The sequence below is a fragment of the Carlito syrichta genome, unplaced genomic scaffold, assembly GCF_000164805.1.
Source record: "Carlito syrichta isolate Samal-C Ts95f unplaced genomic scaffold, Tarsius_syrichta-2.0.1 Scaffold307180, whole genome shotgun sequence".
Classification (NCBI taxonomy): Eukaryota; Metazoa; Chordata; class Mammalia; order Primates; family Tarsiidae; genus Carlito; species Carlito syrichta.
In genome coordinates, this window is record NW_007251276.1 from 960,586 (window position 1) to 968,414 (window position 7,829).

The window sequence follows — 7,829 nt, forward strand, 5'->3', positions numbered from 1 at the left end:
CCTTTCATTAAACTTGCAGGAATCCTGTAAACAACAACTCCCGAGCACAGAGGACAGAACCTCTCCTTCTCCTGAATAGTTTCTCCTTCTGTCAGCCTTTCAAAGCGGGGAATGTAATCCCTGGCTACCAGGGCTGCCCCTCTTTTCCAAGTGTTGGCTACTGCTTTCCCAGAGGGAGGGGCCTTGGCAGGAGAGGAGGGGAAGCAGAAGGGAGTGCCTCATTCAGTTTTTCCTCTGGGAATCTTCCTCCTGCTGCCAGGATGGTAGTGTGGCAAATAGGAGTATCCCCCAGCCTCTTCGCCACCCTTTCATTCTGCTCTCCTTGCCCTGCAAAAAGTCATAGAAGGTCACCAAGCGCTTAATCCATCATGGCGTTTTGACAGAATACCCTCAGCCCTGCAGGGGGAGAAGACACCGGTCATTAAGGGCTTTCAACGCCGAGGAGGAGGAACCAGATTATATATGAGCCAAATTACTTCTCCGTTGGCCATGAGGGATATCAACATTGAAATGGATTTCCTAAAAGCTGCTGCAGAATTGCCCTGTCTGGACACCTTGAGAAGAGAAATAGCAGCGCCTATACGATACTGGATGGGGGTGAGGGAAGAGCTTGGGGGGAAACGGCACAGCCCCCAAATTTTCTTCCAACTTTAGACTTCCATTAAACTTCTGTTAGATATTGCCCACAGGGTGCTTTTTGGAAAGCATCAGATATGAAGTGAGACAAATTGCTGATCATTTACCTACACTTTGATCTCCTTCGGGTATACATCAGCTTTTGATGAGAAATAACAAAATGAATGGAAACTGTCTACCGAAGAGAAATTGCTACCTACCTTTCCCACTCGCTGTAGCCTTCCATAACCAAGAGAATCAGTTACCAGAAAGCCTGCTGGGGAAAATAAAGTTAAAGGACAAAAACAAGAAGAAATGATCGTTCAGTCAGTGACCTCGCTTTATCTCCTAAATAACCACAACTGCACTCATCATTTCAATCGACTTAAGTGGAAACGTGAATTGGGCCCCTAGTTCCCACTGATTAATCACACCGAGAGACAAATCAGCCAAGAAACCAATTGAATTAAAAGGTTTCTTTATTTGCTGAACAAGATAAATAAAACCCAGGGACGATCCTGTAGCACAGACAGCTATGATTCAGTTGCAAACACTCAGCACAAAATGATCCTGAGAATGGAGAGAAATGACAGGTATCATTATTATTATTAACATTATTAGTTGCCATTGTTACCATATTTTATTAAAAGGTCATGAAAAAAATATATGTGCCACAGGGAAACTTATCTTGAGAACTTAAAAAATAGCTAGAGAAAGGAAAATCCAGGCTTCCCTGATCTTGCTTAAATTAATATTTAATACATTCTGCTAACTTTTTTTTTTGTTGCCTATGACTGAACTAAAAGACAAAGGATTTTCACATTTTCAGAAGAGGAAGATAAAGAAATCAGGGTGCTGAAGCAAAATAAATAACATTCTAGTTGATAATTATCTACCACACAATATAGTAACTTTTAATTAATTTGGTCACAGTTTAATTAAAACCTAAGTTTTATTTGATCAGACCTCCAGGAAGCTAGTAATTTGCATTTGCATTGTGCTTGAAATGCGTATATTGTTCACCTCCTGTTGTTATCACCAGGTAATTCAATAATGATTGCTTGAGACTAGCCTAGGCCTCGCTATCAGTCACAAAATTTATCACCTTACTATAGAGTGACCTCTGCTCGAATCTCCTTAGATTTCTCTAACTTGTTTTATTCATGAGACACTCTTGTTCCAGGAAGCCAAATACAGTTATCAGTGGCAGAGGTCAGCATCTGTCATTAGATAGTCTCATAAGTTAGTGACTCTACAAGGTGTTATTATATCGCATTATACATTACAGACTGAATGTAAGCAAGCAAACAAAGGAAAAGCAAGGCGCTGCGCTTTCCCGTAAGAAGACTGTGACCTGGTTTAGGAAAGCATGCTCATCTCTTATCCCCTTACCAAGGCCAGTCTTGCTACGTCTAACCCCTGCTCTCTACCACAATTCTCCCTGACATCCTCTAATCTGATCAGTCTTCCTCTGACCACTTTGATTCTGCCCCTCTCCTAGGGATAGCTGAGTCCAAATTCCTCAGACCCCAGGACCCACACAATGTGGTCCCAGTTACGTAGATCTGTTTTCCAGTCTCACTCCCAACACCCCACAAGGAAGCTGGCTCCTCCAGCCATTGTCCGCACCTGAGACATCACCGCCCCCTCATCTGTTCAGTCGTATTCTACCTGCATGTCAAGTTCCAGTTCTCCTTCTCCATGAACTTGCTCAGATCTCTCTCCCAATCCCATCTGTGGGACTTTCTGCTTTGGCAAAGATTCCATTTAGCAATCAACCTTCCAAATTAATTCACAGGCTTCCTGTGCGGAGGCTAGGATTTGCTGTACCTTCTTGGTATCCCCAGACCCTAGCCCAGCATTATTTTTCCTCAACAAATGTTTGTAAGTCATGATGGACAGTGATAAAAGTAAAAGAATTGATGACATAATACCTTAAAACATTCCTAATACATCAACATGTGCAACCACGGTAATTTAAATGCACTGATGTCTTGCCCTCCCAACTATACTATGTTGTCCCTGAGAATCCAGATCATGTTGTCTACTTTTTTCTCTTATATCCAAGTGCTTAGCACAGCACTGCGCACACTATAGAGATTTTTTTTTGAAGTTGCTGGTTTCATTTAATTAATTTGGCATAGCGGACACAAATAGCTGCAAAACCAAATATCTGTGCCGCTGCTAAAAACTGTAAGTTAATTGCCATCCTTCAACAATGGTAGTAGACGGTCCTGGTACGGACGCTTCACTTCTCAGGCTAATGGGTTATTTATTTAATTAATAGCTATTGCCCATTAGAATCCGTTAGCATATCAGGTTGTTATTTCTAAGCCTTGCCCCCCCAAAACAAATTGTATAAATGTTCTCTGTAACGGTTAATTGTATTACTTTAACATCTCTTTGAAAATATTGGAGTCCCTAATTAAGATAAATTAAATACACAAAACATTAGGTTTATAACTTCCCTTGTAAGAGCAAACATAATACAGGAATTTGCTGATGTTTTGAAACCTTTTCTAAAGTAAAGCAAGTAAAAGAAAATCAATTGAACTTGATAGGACTTTGTCTTACATAAACAACAAATACACGAAGATACACTTGACCTAATTCTAGTTGTGTTTCCAGGAGTTTCTGCAATTTCATTTCAGGTCGTCTATTTGTTTCTTGGGAGTTCTTGTTGGTTGTTGTTTCTGGCACATTAAAAGAAGACTCTGGGTAACATGCCCCTCTTAGCTGTGTTGGAATCACCTTGGTTTCTACTCCCTACAAACTTACTATGCTCCATTGAGATGGGAATCTGCTAAGAAAAGACATAGCTAAATAGCAGCAGGCAAAATAAATCAGTCTTCAAGGCTACCTAACAAGCAAATGAACCAAAACATTGCCTTGAATTTGGGCAGACTGAGCTTAAAATGGCTGCTATGAGACATGTGAAGGAATCTGATGTCATTTGCCCTATTTCTTGGAATTCATGTGCTGAAAGACTTCACTTTATCTTGAAGCAAACAAAATAGATAAACATGAACAAAAATGGCCCATGGTCTTTATATATATATATATACACATATATATGAAACTTAAACGCAGTCTGCAGCCAAGTCTCTCACCACCGCTCTTTCACTTAGGACCAGATCATTTAATGAAATTATTGAATTATTAAAGAAGCACTTCTCACCGGTCCATTCGTCACTGTTTAGGGATTTATATTTCACAAACAAAATCAATAGTCTCGTGAGAACATTGCTGCTTATGCTGCACAGCAGCACCATCTGTCAACACTGAAACTCAGGAAATTTTTTATATGACTTGGCAATGGAAGAATCTTATACACAGAAACCTTAAAAAAAAAAAACTTTCTATGAGTGCCTCTTAACGACACCAAATTTGACATGTTTAATAGTCCCAAAAAAAGGGATATAAATAACGAAATTCACTGTAACATTCTCAGCAGTCAAAACCAGAAAGAATGCATTGTATTCTTTCCATCTGGATTAGCCAAATGCAGAAAATGTTCAGTGCAGAAAAACTATAGGATCTCATTCTGCTAAGGGCCACCCGCTCCCCTCCACTCACACCCACACACATGCACACATGCATGCATGTACATGTGCATGCTCTATGTGCAGAATCAAGAGCATAAATCAAACAGCCAAGGGTACATGATTACATTCCCCATCACCAGTGTATTTCCTTACTCCAATGTCAAAAACCATAAGGAGATGTACACTCCTCGATGGGCACAGAAAAGGTGATTCAGGACACAGAGAAGGTGACTCAGGACATGGACTTTTTGCTGCAGAAGTGATGTGCAGGGTGGGAGCTAATTCTGAATGCAAAATTTCTCAAAATGGTAAAGATGCTCTCCAGTGAGGTTTTTGTTGAGAGTCACTTGGCAAGTTTAAATTCTGTGTCATTCGAGGTAAGAATGCTGCAGTCTATGTTTTTGGACAGTGGGTTAGGAAGAGTTTTGAATGGCTCATCCACGTGAAAATGTTTTTCTACTTTTTTAACTCAAGAGAGTGGTACAAAGAGATTCTTGGAAAAGCGGTTTGCTCCATGGAGAATTTGTGGAAATCACTCTAGCTATGAGGACACTGCAGCTTCAGATGGGTTTTAACAGATATTCCAAAATTCCCTCTAATAAAATACAAGGGTACAGAGTGAGTTAGTGTCCGTTCTTTGAACTCAGTCATTGTAATTTGTGTCCTTAGAGAAAAAAAGACATAATGTTCTCAAACTGCTCACACCTCATCAGCACACTGCCAACATTAGTTAGCTGTAGATTATTCATTCTTTAGGGATGTCTACAGTGTGTCAGGCACTATTCCAGCTCTGATAACACAGCGATGAGCAAAGCAGACATGATGCATGCCTCTGCAGCGCTTCATTCCGGTTGGAGAAATGGATGGGTATATTAATAAATAAACAAGACAATATCTGAAATTGACAAGTACCCTAAACGAAACAAAACAGGCTAATAAGGCAACAGTATTCTGAATTCAAAGAAGCTAACAGAGACAGTAAAAGTTCTTTAGGAACAAAATCCATGTCCTGTTCATCCTGAGACCTCTGGAGTCTAATGCTGGGCTTGGTACTTAGCAGGTAAAAGATTAGAAGTTCACCAATAATGCGTAGACTCTTTGGCAATCCAATCTCTAATGCAAATGGAGAGGGAAAACACTTAGAGTTGCTCTCTACCAAAAGATGGAGCACCCATCCTTCTGATTGGGGCACTGCCGTCCTCATCTGTTTAAACCTTTATACACTCTGCTCGCTAGAAGGAAGGGAGTACCGGTTTCACTTTGATTCAATTTATTACAGCAGAACACATAACTGCTTCATTATTGCTGGATTTGAGAGAGATTCAGGAGAAAATCTGGGTGTTAAAAGCCTTTTGATGCTGAACCTTCAGCCACACCTCCTGAGGGGTCCTCCAAGACACCGAGTGGAAAAAGTTGTTGTTCCCCCACGGATAGCAGGCTGCTGAACCAGTGTCCCTTCCGACCTGCCAATCTATAGCAAATTGCAGGACAGACACATAGAAGCCACAAGCTAAAGCAAAAGGTGTTAGGTCATTGATTTATTTCTTTAGGTTGTTTGGTATTAGCTCTCCAGGCATGTTTATTAGAGAAAGAAGGTTGTGGTTGTTTTTTGTAATTGTAATAAAATTCTGTGTTTGACTCACGCAGATCTCTGCCTATTTGTAATTATTTGGTTTTTAAAGGACAACTGCAGTGTCTATACAGCAGAGATACATTTTCGCAAAATTATTAATTACAGTAATATTTACATTGTACTGTTAGTAGAAATGGTTTATTACAAGTTAGGTTTCCTATTTATTTGCCTCATTAGCAAGAAATAACATCTTCCCTTTTACAGGGCAACCTGACCTCACAGACAGAGCACTGGGATCTTGGTTTCTATATGGGCTCACTCAGGCACTGGCTCTGAGAACTCCTGATTTGTGGCCACACCTGGATTTGAATTTTGGCTGTTTCTTCTCTAGCTGCATGAACTTGGGCAACCACGCATCTTCTCTGAGCTTTGCTCCTTCCTCCATAGAATGAGGATGACAATATTACTTCAGAGCTTTTATGAAGACTAAATAGAGTAAGTATTAGTTTGCCATGGTTGCCGTAACAAAATCCCACAGGCTGGGTGACTTAACAGAAATTTATCTATCGCAGTTTTGGAGGTTGAAGTCCAAGATCAAGATGCCAGCAGGATTGGAGTCCTCTGAGGCAATTCTCCTTGGCTTGCTGCCTTTTTGTATGGTTTTCCCTTTTATACCTGTGTTCTGGCCTTTTCCTCTTTTTATAAGGACACTAGTCATATCGGATTAAAGCCCCACTCTAGCGGCCAACTTTAACTTGAATACTTCTTTAAAAACCCTGTCTCAGCCAGGCTCGGTGGCTCAGCCTGTCATCCTGCGCCTTTGGGAGGCTGAGGTGAGTGGATTGCCTGAGCCCGCGGGTTCGTGACCTGGCTGGGCGACTTGGCGAGACCTCATCTCTATAATAAATCAAAAAATCAGCCGGGCGTGGTAGTGCATGCCTGTAATTCCAGCTACTTGGAAGGCTGAGGCGGTAGAATCCCCGGAGCCCAGTAGGCGAGGCTGCGGTGGCCGGGAGCGGCCACTGCACTCCAGTCTGGGCGACTGAGTGAGACGCCAACTCAAAAAAAAAACAAAACCCTGTCTCCAGATACGGTCACATTCTGGGGGATGAGACTGCCTCGTATGAATTCTGGGAGGCCATAACACAATATTTATAAGGTACTTAATAAACATGAAAGTCCTTACCCTTTCTCTTAATGTTACAAACTGGCCAAGATCAGCAGGTTTCAAGTGTGCACAGGCCACAGACCTGTAAAGGTCAACAAGAACCTTTGAGGACATTTGTGAGATCAAAACTATTTTCACAATAATACCAAGATATCATTCACCTTTTTAGGAGGGGTTGACTATTGCACTTATGGTGTTAAAGCAAGGGGTAAAGCCACTGGTTCCTCAGCACAAATCAAAGCAGTGGCACCAAGCTTCATGTAGTCATTGTATCCTTCAACACCATTCACTTGCAGGGAAAAGGGGAAAAAAGGCACCAATTTTGTTTAAGAATGTCCTTGATGAAGCACAGTTATTGATTTGATTACATTTCAACCCTTGAATACATGTATTTTTAATATTTTGTATGATGAAATGGGGTGCATGCATAAAATACGTCTGCTTCATACCAAAAGTATGATGGTTGTAACAAGAAAAAGCACTGTGTGGTTCAGTTGCGTGCTGACCTAGTCACCCTTTTCATGAAGTACCAGTTTACTGGTAAGACTTACAGATGGTGACTTGAGAAAGTTTGACTTGCAAACTGTGATTATTGAGACTTTGGTATTTAATGGCATTTTCTTAAAAGTGAACTAAGAGGGCCTCTCAACTAAAAAAAACTATATTTTTTAGTATTGTCGTCATAATAAAATTGGAGCTTTCAGGCAAAACTTAGAATTTTAAAAAACTTGTATCTGCTACCATGAGCTTAACAGATTTTTCAATGCTTAAATACTTTCCTGATATAGCCAGTGGTGATATTAAAAATGTGATTGGGGGGGGTGAAAATTTGAAAGATCTGCATAACTCAGTGAAACAGTGCTTTTATACAATCATGCATGGGTAAAAAAGATCCATTCAAAGTACAAGATAGACCAATAGATTTTAA

The 7,829-nt window shown here is 40.6% G+C and overlaps 1 long non-coding RNA gene across 1 annotated transcript in view; it reads right to left on the reverse strand.

Moving 5' to 3' along the window:
* Window positions 1-1,119: 1,119 nt before the first annotated feature.
* LOC103266425 overlaps window positions 1,120-7,829 on the reverse strand; it is a 35,718-nt gene continuing 29,008 nt past the window's right edge. Inside the window, exon 4 of the long non-coding RNA XR_002482308.1 lies at window positions 1,120-1,185. This is a non-coding gene — a long non-coding RNA (uncharacterized LOC103266425). The remainder of the gene's footprint in view (window positions 1,186-7,829) is intronic.